At 36.1% G+C, this 14,564-nt stretch overlaps 1 protein-coding gene and 2 long non-coding RNA genes across 3 annotated transcripts in view; 2 read left to right on the forward strand and 1 right to left on the reverse strand.

Annotated features, from left to right (window-relative positions):
- The window catches only part of LOC143430118 (uncharacterized), a 304,969-nt gene that overhangs the window by 264,011 nt on the left and 26,394 nt on the right, over nt 1–14,564 (forward strand). The gene's annotated exons all lie outside the window — the stretch shown is intronic.
- The window catches only part of LOC143430111 (mitochondrial import inner membrane translocase subunit Tim21), a 391,485-nt gene that overhangs the window by 96,651 nt on the left and 280,270 nt on the right, over nt 1–14,564 (forward strand). The window lies entirely within an intron of this gene.
- On the reverse strand, nt 7,891–8,617 carry LOC143430119 (uncharacterized). Its single transcript, XR_013102607.1, has 3 exons — nt 8,445–8,617; nt 8,095–8,350; nt 7,891–7,972 (listed from the first exon to the last, which is right to left on the reverse strand). It is a non-coding gene; the product is annotated as an uncharacterized LOC143430119 (long non-coding RNA).

Below are 14,564 nucleotides of genomic sequence, written 5' to 3' on the forward strand. Positions count from 1 at the left end.
GATTGGCTTATATTGATACTTAAATATTTTCATTTCACCATTATTTCCACGGCTACGACTGAGGACCGTTTGTATAAACTTAGAATTATTATTAACGCAATTGCCCACACTTTCAGAAATACTGTTAAGCCTGGTCAAAAAATTGTAATCGACGAAACCATGGTTCCATGGCGAGGTCGCGATAGTTTTTGCCAATATATCAAAAATATGGTATCAAACTATGTAAACTATGCCTTCCGGAGGGCTACACCCATGACACTCTTATTTGCGCCGGAAAAATGCCACCAGAATAGTGAAAGCACATGCGCATGCTGTGGTTATGACGTTGGAGACTGAATTATTATTTGAAAGCTGCGTATTATACGCAAATAGTTTTTATAATAGTGTCCCTTTGGCCAAGGAACTTCTGCAAAAAGGAACATTTATTTGTGGTACAGTAAAAATTAATAAAAAATTTCGTCCGCTGCAAGAAAAACGGAAACTGCAACGGGTTGGCTTTATTCTTTTTCAAAATCGGAGCGGCTTTAAATTTTTAAAGTAGACGTATAAGAGGCCGGTATGCATGCTAACCACTTCTGAAAACCACAAATGTGTTACTATCCAGGGTAGTAATAATAAGTTAAAGCCGACATAGTGTTCCTTTGTAACATTGCTAAGAAGGGGTTTGGCCATCCGACCAGATGACTTCTTATCATAGTTGATTACGCAGAGCAGTAAAGTGGTATAGAAAAATAGTTATCAAATTAATATGCGGGACATTTCTCGTCAATGCATGTTATATACATAGAAAATGGAGTATCAGAGGTATGAAATTATTAATATTCCGCAAAAAATGGATTGATTATCTCCTCAGTAAAGTGGATCGCCAAGGAGAACAAACGTCATCTGAAACAGAACCAGTGCCCAAGAAACGTACAGTTTTTCTGCGCTCGTTCCAAGAACGCACGAAAAAAACGAGACAGCGATGCAAAGAATGTTAGAAACGTATGTCTAGAATAAATGGTAGGCAGTATGCCGCGAATAAGGCGATAAAAGTAAAAACCTATTGTAACCGATGTAAGGGTCAACCGGAACTCTGCCCAACATATTTTGAAAAATTACATAAAAAATTAAATAATTATGTTAGGTCTATAATATTGAATTGTTTTATTTTAAAGATTGGATGTCTGTTTATAATGTTGAGAATTGAAAAATAAACCTATTTTCTACTATCTACTTTCTGGAATAGAAGTGCGACCCATCGTGATGCACACCGGACCACAAAGTAGACGTGTGTGGCCCACCGGTGATGCACACCGCTCCACGGAACAGACACCTGTGACCCACCTGTAATGCACGCCGGCGTAAATGTGCTCAACGTAGAAATTGGATGTGCCATCGCAGCGCGTGGTGCATTAAATCACTACTGCTTTGGCAAGCAGACAATATGAAACTCCATCCCGGTGCAAGGAACAGTCGAATTCACAATCTTTTGAATTGTAGAAGTAGGTAAGGATAGTGCGATACATAAAACATTACATCGTTCTTGCTTTCGAACGCTGAAATGAGATACTCCACCGCACAGCATACAGCATTAGAATTCTATTCCTTTTACACGTAGACACTATAAAACGCAGTCCCGATGCATATGTCTATAGAATTCATATTCTTTTGAAGTGTAGATGCAGATAAGCATAATGCTATGCATAGAAGATTACAGCTTAGTTACTTTAAAACGCTGAAATGAGATGCGGCATCGGATTGCATGCAGCATTAGAATCCTATTGCTTTGTCACGCAGACAGCATGAAGCACCATCCCGTAGCGTGGAACTGTAGATTACACATTCTTATGAAGTGTGGAAGCATAATGCTATGCATAGAAGATTACAGCTTACTTACCTTGAAACGTTGAAATGAGAAGAGCCATAACATTGCATGGAACTGTATAATTCTCATTCTTTGGAAAAGTAGTAGGAGACATGCATAATGCTATGCATAGGAGGGTTACAGCTCACTTACTTTGAAACGTTGAAATGATATGCACTATTGCATTGCATAGAGCATGAGAACTCTTTTGCCTTGACACGCAGACACTGTGAAGCTCCATCCTGTTTCATCGAAATGTAGAACTCAGATTCCTTAGAAATGTAGAAGCAGATTTGTAATACTATGCATAGAGCATTGCAGCTTACATTCTATAAAACGTTGATATGAGATGCATCAGCGCAATGCATGTAAGCATTAGAACTCCGATTGTTTGGTACGTAGACACAATGAAGTCCCAACCCGATACAGGGAACTAGAGAACTCACAACTTTTTTAAGTGTAGAAGCAGATATGCATAATGCTATGTATTGCTGATTACAGCTTACTTACTCTGAAACGTTCAAATGAGATGCACCACCGCATTGCATTGTGCTTTCTAGAACACCGTTGATTTGCCACGCAGATACTGTGAAGCGCAATCCAGTTGCAAGGAATTCTAGCATTTACTTTCTTTTGAAATTTAGTAGCAGATAAGCATAATGTTATGCAACAGAAGAATACCGCTGACTTACGTCGAAACGATGAAATGGGATGCACCATCGCATTGCATGGAGCATTAGTAATCTTCTGCTTTGACGCGCAGATACCACGAAGCTCCATCCCTTTGCATGGAACTGTACAATTCACATTCTTTTGAGAAGCTGACGCTGTTAACACATTGACAGCTGGCCGCGCGAAATCACAGGTTTCTGAGTATGTCACTTGAGCGCCGGCCGCCTCGAAAACGCGACATTCTGAGTCTGATGCTTGAGTACAGATCCCACGATAATGTACGACTTTTTTTGCTGGTTTGAGTGTCTTGCACATCGATTTGTATTTACTTGCCATGGTAATGTCGATCTTCATTTTTTATGTTCAAAACATAAAACTTATGCGATAGTTTAGAAATAATCAAAGCAATAATTATTCTCGAACAGTGCATTGCATAGTCATTTTCTGTTTCGTGCGCTTACGCATTTAGTTTACCAGTATAAAAAGTTTCATTATTTTATAACTATTTACCCACATAATATGGGTGATATTATTGATGAGTATTTTGCTGACTCTCTATCGGATTATTCGATACATTCAGAAGATTCTGATATAAAAATCTATAACAGCGATAGTGATGTGGGTCCAAGAAGAAGATCGAGAGCCATTACACCACAGCATTCAAGCAATTCCGATGTTTCCAATGGCTGTGAAATGTTCACAGAATTGCGTAGTTACAGTGAAATACGGTCAGATGTCAATAAAATTCCTACCACATCAGATTTTACAGGTGAGCCCGGCCCGAAGATTTTTCCTACTGATAAGAAAAGCGTAAAAGAAATCGTCGAATTGTTTATTGGCAATGATTTGTTTCAATTAATGATCAATGAATCCAACATGTATTACCAGCAAAATAAGGACAAGATGAGTGAGAGGAAGAAAATATCAAAGTGGCGTGATATCACTCTAGCCAAAATGAAAAAATTTCTTGCTATAATTATAATGATGGGCCAAGTAAAGAAAGATGTAAAAGATTGTTACTGGTGCTCCGAATTTAACACGAGAACACCATCGTTCTCCACTATAATGCCACGTAATAGATTTCGCCAGATTTGGAGGACGTGGTATTTTTCAATTGGTCAAACAATAACCGGTTCTAATAAGCTCGCTAAGATTCAGCCCCTTCTGAGCTATTTGTTAGATAAATTTAAATCTGTATACACGCTCAGGAAACAACTTTCGCTTGATTAATCCACTATTCCATTGCGTGGAAAATTGTCTATAAAAACACACAATCCGGAAAAAATGATAAAGTACGGCCTACTTTGCCGTATGTTATGCGAAGCTAGCACCAGATATGTTTCCAATATAGAAATATACCGTGTGGAAGGCAAAACGTTGGACCAGACAATTATGTCATTACTTGATAAAAATATATGTTTGGGACACCACTTATACATGGACAACTATTATAATAGCATTAAAACTGCAGAATTGCTCATGTCAAATGGTACGCGAGTTTGTGGTACAATTAGAGCAATTAGGGGTGTTTCTGAGTAATTGCTGCATTTCAGATTGAAAACTGGAGAATATAGATGTAAAAAAGTGGCTGAAGTTTTAGTACAGTGGAAGCCGAAGCGGAATGTCATACACATGGTTTCTACGATACATTCGGGAGATTAATGAAAACAAATAAAATACATAGGAGAACTAAACAAGAAATTACAAAATCTTATTCCGTCATAGAATATATTAAATATATGATGGGTGTAGGTTTAGCAGATCAGTATTTATCATATTATTCCATCATAAGAAATAAGGTGAAGTGGACAAAGAAGACAGTCTTGTTTCTTTTAAATTGTGCATTGTTGATTGCATTTAGATTATATATTGAATTGAATGGCAACATTATAAAATATAAACAACTTTTACATATTGTTGGACGTCCTTGGATCGAGGAATTGGCAAATATACAAGATGTATTAACTGATACTTCTAGTACTACTCCCTCTAATAACTCAAGTTCTTCTGTACATGTTCCTACACCTCGCACACCAATATTTGATAGCCTCCAGAGACTTTCGAGTGATATGAAGAAACATAAAGTTACCAGAATTCTTAGATCAGGGGAAAAAACCTATACGTACGACGTGCGTGTGAAGTTTGCCCTGCTGGTAAAAAAAGAAGCGAAAGCAGCTCAATGTGTTCTGAATGTTTAGTACCTTTACACCTTGGACAATGTCTCGAAAAATACCACACTTGCGTTAAATTTTAAAACTTTTTTCTGTTTACGCCATATATATATGTAATAATCCACCATAAAATAAGAAACTGTATTTTTTTCTACAATTATAAATTAAAAACTTCGATTTTGTTTCTTTTTCTAATTACCGTTAAATTGTATATGATGGATATGCATATAAAATGTTCTGTTTGACGAAAATATATAATGTTTTAAATATTTCTTTTGGCTATTAATCAGAAACAAACGAGTAATGCCGGCGGGTTTTTGGGTTTTAAGTTGACGATATGTTGCCGGCACTCAGGCTGTAAACGTCTCTTAGGTCATCGGCTGCCAATGTGTTAAGCATAATGCTGTGCATAGAAGATTACAGCTCATATTCTTTGAATCCTTGGAACGATATGCGCCACCGCATTGTAAGGAGCATTAGTTCTCCTTTGTTGTAATATAAAGTCACATGCCGATGCATGAAACCGTAAAATTCACATTCTTTTGAAGTGTAGGAGATCATCTCCATACTAACATGCATAAAAGGTTACAGCTTATTTACAATGATACGCTGAAATGAGATGCGCCATAGCATTACGTGGAGCATTGGAGCTCTATTTCTTTGAAAGGTAGGCAGTATGTAGCGCCATCTTATTGCATGGAACTACAGAATCCACACATTTTTGAAGTGTAGAAGCATCCAAGCATATTGCTATGCATAGATGATTACAAATTACTTACTTTGAAACGTTGAAATGGGATGCGACATCGCATTGCACGGAGCAGTGTAATTCTATTTCTTTTACACGCAGACACTATGGAGCACCATCCAGATGCATGTAACTGTGGAACTCACATTCTTTTAAAGCGTACGAGCATACAGGCATTATGTTATGCATCGAAGATCTCAAATTACTTAATTTAAAGATTTGAAATGAGATGCAATATCTCATTGCATGGAGTTTTGGAGCTTACTTACTCGGAAACATTGACGTGAGATTCGCCACCGCATGTCATGGAGCATTAGTACCCAGTTGTTCTAACAGGTAGGCTGTATGAAGGGCCATCTTGTTGCATGGTAGGGTTTACGACTCTTTATACCTATACCTGGCCTGAAAGGAAAACACGTGCAGATTTTGCATCGTCTATGTCTTTAGGAGGAATGACCCTAAATTTCCTATTATAAAACCATTTACCACAAGAATATATGTACCAAAGGAAAACAAATAATTACGTTCAATATTTTCACCTGAAAATTGTGATATGCTAGTAAAGTAAACGTAACTTAATTAGTTCAACATTTTATAAGTAAATGTATCATTTATTACATTTCCTTAAACAAAATGCTGCCATCGTATTTAATACTCTCTATTGGCATGAATTTTCCTGACGAATTGAAAAAATATATATGGCTCTCTCAGTAACTATAAATGTTGGCAAACAACTACCAAAACGTCTGTCAGTACTCGTATGCGGATATCTAAACTCTGACGTATTTAATTTGTACGGAATAACAGGTGGTTCCCCATTAACAAATGTGACGCCTACGCCAATGCAGAAAAAATTTTTGAATGGAACGATGACACGCGTGTCACGCTGGTGCTGGCGCAGTGTCATTCGCACGCGTGCTACGCTGGTGACTAGAACGTGCTGCCACTGCGTGCCGGCATTTTAGGTAACAAATACGGACGCAGATGACTACGGATCTGCTGACAATCCTCGGAAGTGTCGCTACAGTGCCGGTATGGTGTTGCCACCATCTTATCTTGTGTTGTCTGGGTAGTTATCTACCAGAACGCAGTATGCTACAAAATTTAGAATTATAGTTTATATTTCTAATAAAGTTAAACGTAAAACAGATACATTATAAATCATTGAGTCATGTCAGTAATTAACCACGGCTATCAAATTCTAAAAATTATTAGAATAACAAACAATATTAAAAATTTAACCTTGACGCCTAAATAAACTATTGCTTCTTATTTATTTTTTTCATTAAGTCATTCACGAAATGTTTACAACGTATGAACTTTTTTACTTGGACCGTACAGCTATTCTTAACAATAACGTTCAGGAAATAAATATATAACGGTATATTACTTACAATATTATTATAATATTGAAAGTGACGTAGACAGCATGGAGACAAGAAGTTTACCGGCCAGTATTACAAAAGAATGGCATCCAACTGTACCTAAACCATCTAATTTCACTTTTTAAGGTGATAAACCATATCTTCTGTAATTGCAAATTAAGCATTTATTTATAGGAACTTAAAATAATATAGTTATACAGTAATATATTTTTCACAGCGAAGAAGTAGAAAAATACATTTCACGCGATGAAAAGGAGGAATATGACTGTAAGACCTGTGTAAGACGAATATCCCACTTACATCGAAACTACCACTTTATAACAAATTATTAGCTAAGGAGCAGGAATGGTTTGTTCTCATTTATATCTTTTATCTATTGATCTTTGTTTATATATATAATATTTGATATATCTGTAAATTTTATGAATGTTTATGTTCGTAGAAATTGTATAATCCGAGAAGAAACGTATGTTAAATCTAATATTTTAAGTGCGTGTCAAAAGTGCGTTGCAGAACAACAAATACGGTGTAGAAAGGTAGTTGTAGTTGTACGTACATTGAACAAGTATTCTTGTATATAATTGCAATGTGATAGTAATTATGGAAACTTTAAAGCAATCATGTCACATGGTACCTGTAAATTTTTTCATTTTATATTTCTTTATATTATATATGCACAATGCATCACTAACGATGATTTAACTTCATTCCCTAGTATGATCACGATTTTCTTATCTTTGTATATAATGTAAATTTAATACTACGTCTGGTTTTCTACATTTCTAACTATTAGCACCTCAAATATCTTCGAAACTATAAGTTTCACAGAAATTTTTGCTGATATAAAATTGCACAGTACAGAAGGGCCCACCCATTGGCGAAAATAATTTTGTTGTAAGTGGAAGTAATATATTTACTCGTTTTACAGCCATATTAGCCGACAAACCAATGGACATACAAATTGGTCGAACCGTTGGTGGTCTGAGATCAGCATCCCCATTTAACCGTACCAAAGCAATGTCATTTTGTAAGTTTTTGCTCGAGAATTCTGGATGGACATGCGTACTCTCTATATCTGCCTCATCTTTATGACAATCGTGTTCAGTGCTTAAATCATGTTCTCCTAATCGTATTCCGATTAGTCGGACATCTAACAAGTTATATCAGTATAAATGTTAACAAAAATTAATTATATGGCACACGTCACAATTTTATGAATCAAATAAATTTATTACTGGTGTGCGAATAATTAGATTAGTAGAATTGACTTACGTGGTGGCAATAATGTAACACAGTGAGCAGCAGTGAGTACGTATCGTTTGTTGAGCAGTGTCTCTCCGCACCGGTATTCCGATTTTGATCTTCCAACGTCATAAAAAAGTAATGCTATCCATGGATATTCAAGTACATCGGACTTGTTACCATTTAACACCCTGTCCTGCGATACAGGGCCACACTCGTTTAAATTTAGCAATGCTAAATTTCGATAATTGCTGACGTCTGGAGAGACAGGAACTATTTATTTTTTCTAAAGAACATTAGATATCGTGTTATACATACTGCATTCCACGTTTCTTGGTTATATCTTTTCAACCCGGACAAGAATAAGGTAGAACGATTACCGTTTGTTCGCAGTACATTTTCAAATTATTGCCTTCGAATCCGCACTGAATACTTCGCAAATAATCGTGCAATTGTATCATTGATAGGGGTCGTGATTTGATAATATCTATTATTGGTTTACAACTGTATATACTGATGCAAACATTAACTTTATTCTGTGGAGCCATACATCTCCCTTTTATGAAAAGAATTTTTTTTCAAAATTACGGATATTTTGGTTCGAACGAAATTTCTTATCGATTCTGCAAAGAAGATGATGCATTACGGCATATTATTATTCAGAGGAGGATTTCGTAAATGCAAAAATGAATAACAATAATTTAATATAAAAATATAACAAATATAAGTTATTATAACAACAATCTTATAACATATATTAATTGTGAATTTCCTTGATATTACTTAGTAGTGAGTGGACACATAGGAGTGTTATCATTATCTAAAAAATAGGTATGCATTAAATTTTCACTCACGCGCATTGACACCACATAGAATTAGAAGCCAAAAAATAAGCATACGATGGATCAGGCTTTTGATGTATCGTTTTATTTTTATTTTTATTTATCGTTGCTTTGACATGAACAGACTCGTATGAGAGTTTTCAGCGTACTACGTAGCTCCTGTCATCGGTGCTATCTACGGAGTTTCCTCTGTCTCCTTATCTTTTTATCTCTCGGTGTGGGTATGCATATATACGTGTTTTCATACGTTAGCATATATATATGAAACGACGCATATATATATATATATATATATATATATATATATATATATATATATATATATATATATATACACAATATACACAAAGGAAGAGAAGTGGTTATGAAGGAAAACTTCTGGTTTGTCATGAACATTTTTCCTTTTTTTTGTTACATTTGGGTATACATTGTGGCGGCACTCGCCACTAGAGGGGCAGCATCGTTTACACTTTCCTGAAAGTACCCGATGACCCATCGTTTCCAATATATAGAAGTTCTGACCTGTCCCTAATATCCCAGCGTCTAAGGCAGGGCCTGCTAGGTAGCCTTACTGATGAGTCCACTAGCAGGCCCAGGACGAAACGTTCTTCCCCTCTCTTTTCCTCCTTTCTTTCTTCCTCCATCTTTACAGCAAACCGAAGCAGCGCAGACGCTTCAACATCTTTTAAGAAGTTAAACATACATGTATATTGTATATATTACAAAATGTTTTGAAACATGTTTTACAAAATGTTTTAATATGATAAAAAGGAACCAGCGAAACTAAAATAACTAACGTGTATACTTTTGACGTAGAATCGTATAAGAATTTTCCTTTTAAGAATAAGCCATCTTGACCTTATCGATTAGGTACTGTTGAAATCGCTCAGGGATTTTTTATTTCAATTCATAGATACCTTTAGAAGACGGTAATAAGGAACTTTTCAGATTAGGAGGCATTCTATTCACTGTTTGTACATTTGTTACAAGCAGATATCAAAATAATAAAATATGCAGCTGCATGATCATCTTCATGACCTATGATCTATGTAATCGATAACCTTTGAGCTCGATAATGATAAAATTATTTGCACTCCGTGGCGCAGGGCGGAAAGGAGTACTTGACCCTCAATGCGAAGAGACTGGGGACATTAAACATATGTTTTACTCCAAACTTTCTCTTTGTCTTTGAGGGACGTTTTCCGCGAACGTGCCCTCTCCTTTTCGACATCAAAATGAGGAAATTGAAAGGAGTTCTCAGCATGGCGGTTAAGTTTCGAGCAGTAGAGGAAATATACGCCTAGAGCGATAAAAATACTGGAAAAAAGTAATCGGTAAAAGAGAAAATGTGTTAACTTTTACTTATTTTCATTCAATTATTGCCACTTCTATAGGTATTTTATGTTTTCGAAAATTGAACGGCCACCACGTTTGAGATTGCAATACCAACAGGCAGCGTTCAAATAATGTGACCGGAATCAGGGTCAACTAGTTCCCCTGCTATTTTTACACATGTACATACTATACATAGAATCCATAATGTTCAATGACTAATTGTCCTGTGACTTTTCTTCTCCTACCGTTCTTTCCTTCTTGCTTATAACCTTTTTTTCTACAAATAATTATATATTTTTCTAGCATTCAGATGATTGTGCGTCTGTCTCTTCGAATGAAGAAAATTATCAACATCAAAAATATTAAACTTTATTTTATATTCTTTTACGTTTGCTTTAAATGTGTAGAACAACAAAAACTGCTTTATTATTTGGCATTTTAATATTACTAATTTTCAACTTCAGATAAAATTCTTATATTTAAAATAAAATTCTTAATCAACTGCACTGCAAAATTATAGCTAAAGATACATATGGATCGAGGCATACGGATTACGAATGGTACGAATCTTCTTACCCGATGACTACATTAGTTTTTAAATTGTACAGTGATGAGAGAATGTGTCCTCTGTCCTCTGTCAAAATCATGTATCTCTAGCAACCAATAACGATCAATGCGACGTTTTATGTAAGCTGTCAGAAATTCGAGTTGCATCTTTGATAAAGATAGTCTTGTATATAATATGTATATTTACTCGTCCATAACTTAGTCTCTACATACCGATCGGTATAGTTAATTATATTTGTAAATAATCATTATTCCTATAACCAACTGTCTTCAATCTAGCTCCAGATTAAGTCATTAATAAGAGCACCGATCCACCTTATTTGCAAGAGAATGCGAACTTGTAACATTTGTAACAAGATATCGATCGTTTCCCAATAAAGATAGAGCTTCGTCTCCGCCATTATGATGACTTTTCTTCGGACTGCATTCCGCCCTTAGGTGTGTAGAGGTAACAGTTGTTGCTTTGCCATTATATATCTACGGATCATGAGTAATTAATTACAGATCATGAGTATATTAAAGACAAATATGGAATTCAAAATGGATAATCCTTTTTATTTTTTATTTTCACGGTACTATCCATAACGTCAAGACAGAATGTCATGAGAACAGATATTCTCGATAGACTGTATGTGATATCGCTCAAACTATTACGAACTGTAATAAATAACCATACTACTCGACCATTTACGGTTGATACTTTAAACAATATACAATTTTCTGTCACGTACACTTACATATAAGTGTACTATATATGATAGTTGAAACTATATAGTTCAAATGCCATTCTTCGATTTACTTATCGTTGTTACTGATTAAAACCATACCGTCGTAATTTACAAGATAGTATTAAAAGACTATTATGGGTACACTCGAGCTTAAGCATATTTACATACTTGAGTACGAAATTAAATACGATCCATAAAATTCTTTAGACTCGTCAACAATTTTTCGTACCACTGTATATTATTACAACATCACAATACTTTTTTGAATTCTGTGTTCAACAGACTTGAAGGGGGGCAAATGCAAACGCGTGTTAAAACTTTCAGAGGTATATTTTAGCACACGGTCCGCACGTAAATAACGACCATAGAAATCTAAGGCTGTGATGAAAACTATCTAATATTTATATGGTTAAGAGTGAGTAGGCTGAGGGACAAACGTTAGAGGACAGGATGAATAACCGGGTGCATAAGGCTAGAAGAGTTGGAATTTGGGAACTATGATTAAGATGTTTGCAGTGGGTTGAGTCTTAGGGAGTTTGTATCGGATTATCAGTGTTTAGTTAGGGAGTTGATCATTGCAACACAAAAATTAAAAGAGGATGTTCTGGTTTACAGTATGTGAATTATACTACTAGACTTAATAATAAAGCGGCTTTACATACATTATACATAATATTACATATATAGGTTTAACACAGAAAGAAGAAGATTTGAGGCAAACGCGAACGGTCCCTCGTTCCAAAACGTTTTTAAAAAATTTTACATATGTAAAATTATACACTCAACCTTAGCCTTTATCGAGCGATTCCAGGAGCAATGAGTTCTCCAATGATATTTACTGCGTTTCAAAGCATCGCTTTTGCTCGCGTCGCATTTACTTAATTTTTAGTCGCGTAATATGATTAAGAATTCATTTTTGCGCGATGCGAACGTTTTATGACTTTGGATTATGAACTGTTTCGTTTCCTCGGATGAAAGTTTCAAATTAAAAGAAGATTGAGTAAGTGTTATTTCGTAATCACTTAGAGATGAGTAGCTTCCTACAAACCGACATCTAGGCGGCATCTAACATTAGAATATGGAAATTTTCAACATTAAAACACGTTAAACGGTCGCATAATATTGCTTTTCTTGAACTTCTATCTATCAGGCTAATTACTTCTAGTGGAACTTTTAGTAGAACCTTTCGCATCGTTCGCCAATGGCCATATCTGGCGCTGTTTGCTAGTGAATCAGCAATTACAACTTAACATCCTGTAATAGAGCATTCGTGCGTTTTACAGGTATCGCGGGTTTCGCGCGATGCTTGCACCGGGTTTAGCGTTACTCAGGATCGGAGTATGCATTATAAAAACGTTCTTAAGAACAGGAAAAAATACGAGCTTGCTCGCAAATAATGTTTTACGCTTTCGTTTTATAGACATTGTATTTTCTAAAAAAAGTTCTCGATGGTTGCAAAGGGGAAACAAGTTTATACGGGACACGATGAAACATACCGAATCGAGCGGTGCCGAGAGATGTTTCAAAGAAAGTGAAACTTAGCAGAAGAATGACACTTCAAGTTCTTTCGCTGTATCCCTTTTATCGGGAAGGTGCTGAATTTCCAATGTAAGACTCTTTTGCAATCAAAGATACTTGTCAAACATCAAGGAAGAAAAACTTTATCTATTTTTCTTCGCTCCCGATTGCCTTTCACACCTTCTTCCAAAAAAACTGCCAGCAACATTTTGCTAAATGCCATACACTTATCTCACGTCTCTCTCCAAAGGTTTTGCTATCGAATAATTTTACTTGGCACTTATTCAATATATTTTTTAATTAATTCAGAAAAATGATAAATCTGTTCAAATCAACGCGATCTTTCACGTCATATGGTACCACTGGCTGACCTAAAGAAAAGACAATGACGGAATAAAAATACCGATACAGCGCCGTTAAACTCGACGAATGTGGCGTATGAAATTTTCACTAGAAAGGAAAAGGGAACTATAAATTTTCATAACGAATCACCTGATTAAACGACACTTATTCGAATGCTGTATAACTACAAAAACGCTTGCTTTTGTTGCATCTGTTCTCAGGTGAGCGGCGTTGGTATAGCGTATAAAATGTCATAAATATCATGGCTAGTCGTTGATGACTTTATCTTTAGTGATCATGCACATGACCAAGCTTTAATCACATCATGCCCACTTTAATCTCCGATGTTGCTTCGTCTGTTGCTATTTCTGTAATAGAAGAGCCTTGATAAAGTTACAAGACGTAACACTCAGAATGAAGTTCTTCACTTCCTCGCGGTAATTATCGTCTGGCTTCTTCGAGTAGGTGTACTACGACGGTTTCTCTATTTCTGTTATTTCGAGAAACTATCCTTGTGCGTCACTCGCAGCGAGATCGAGTTCCCCCCGATTACCCTGTAGCATGTTTCTTCTTTACTTTTGTGTTCACCTCGAGTCTGGCTATCCGACAAAGGAAATCTCCTTTTCCCATGGAATCCGCGATTCAATTCAGAGTTGTACAAAAGTTCGAGCTCCGGGCAAATTCTTTTCCTTTCAATTCTCGAAGTCTCGAAAGTTTCGAAAGTCTTCACAGCTCTTGGAACTCGTTGCAACTCATAGATGTTAAATGTAGTTACCTTTTAGAACTCACCTCTCGGTTTATCATCCCTTGCTCAGCGTTTGTTCACGATCAAAGGCGTTCATCCAAATGTTTGTCCACCGTTCGTCACGTGTTCGACTTGGCGTGTTTACTCTGACTCCAACGACGCATCAAGCCCTTGAAACCTATCAAGACATTTAAGAACTCCAAGACCTCCGAACTTCGAAGACACATTTGATTGTACACATTTGAAACAATTTCTTCGATACATAAACGATATCGCCCCCTCATCAGTGTAGAACACTGGTAAGTCCGTAGAAATCTGGCACAGACCAACTACAGGCGACGACGTTACGCTCATGGAGTCATCGAGAGAAACTCAAATACACTATAGTCAAGGTAACACTGTTTTGATGGTAACTATACTGTT

Source organism: Xylocopa sonorina, chromosome 13 (genome assembly GCF_050948175.1).
Source record: "Xylocopa sonorina isolate GNS202 chromosome 13, iyXylSono1_principal, whole genome shotgun sequence".
Classification (NCBI taxonomy): Eukaryota; Metazoa; Arthropoda; class Insecta; order Hymenoptera; family Apidae; genus Xylocopa; species Xylocopa sonorina.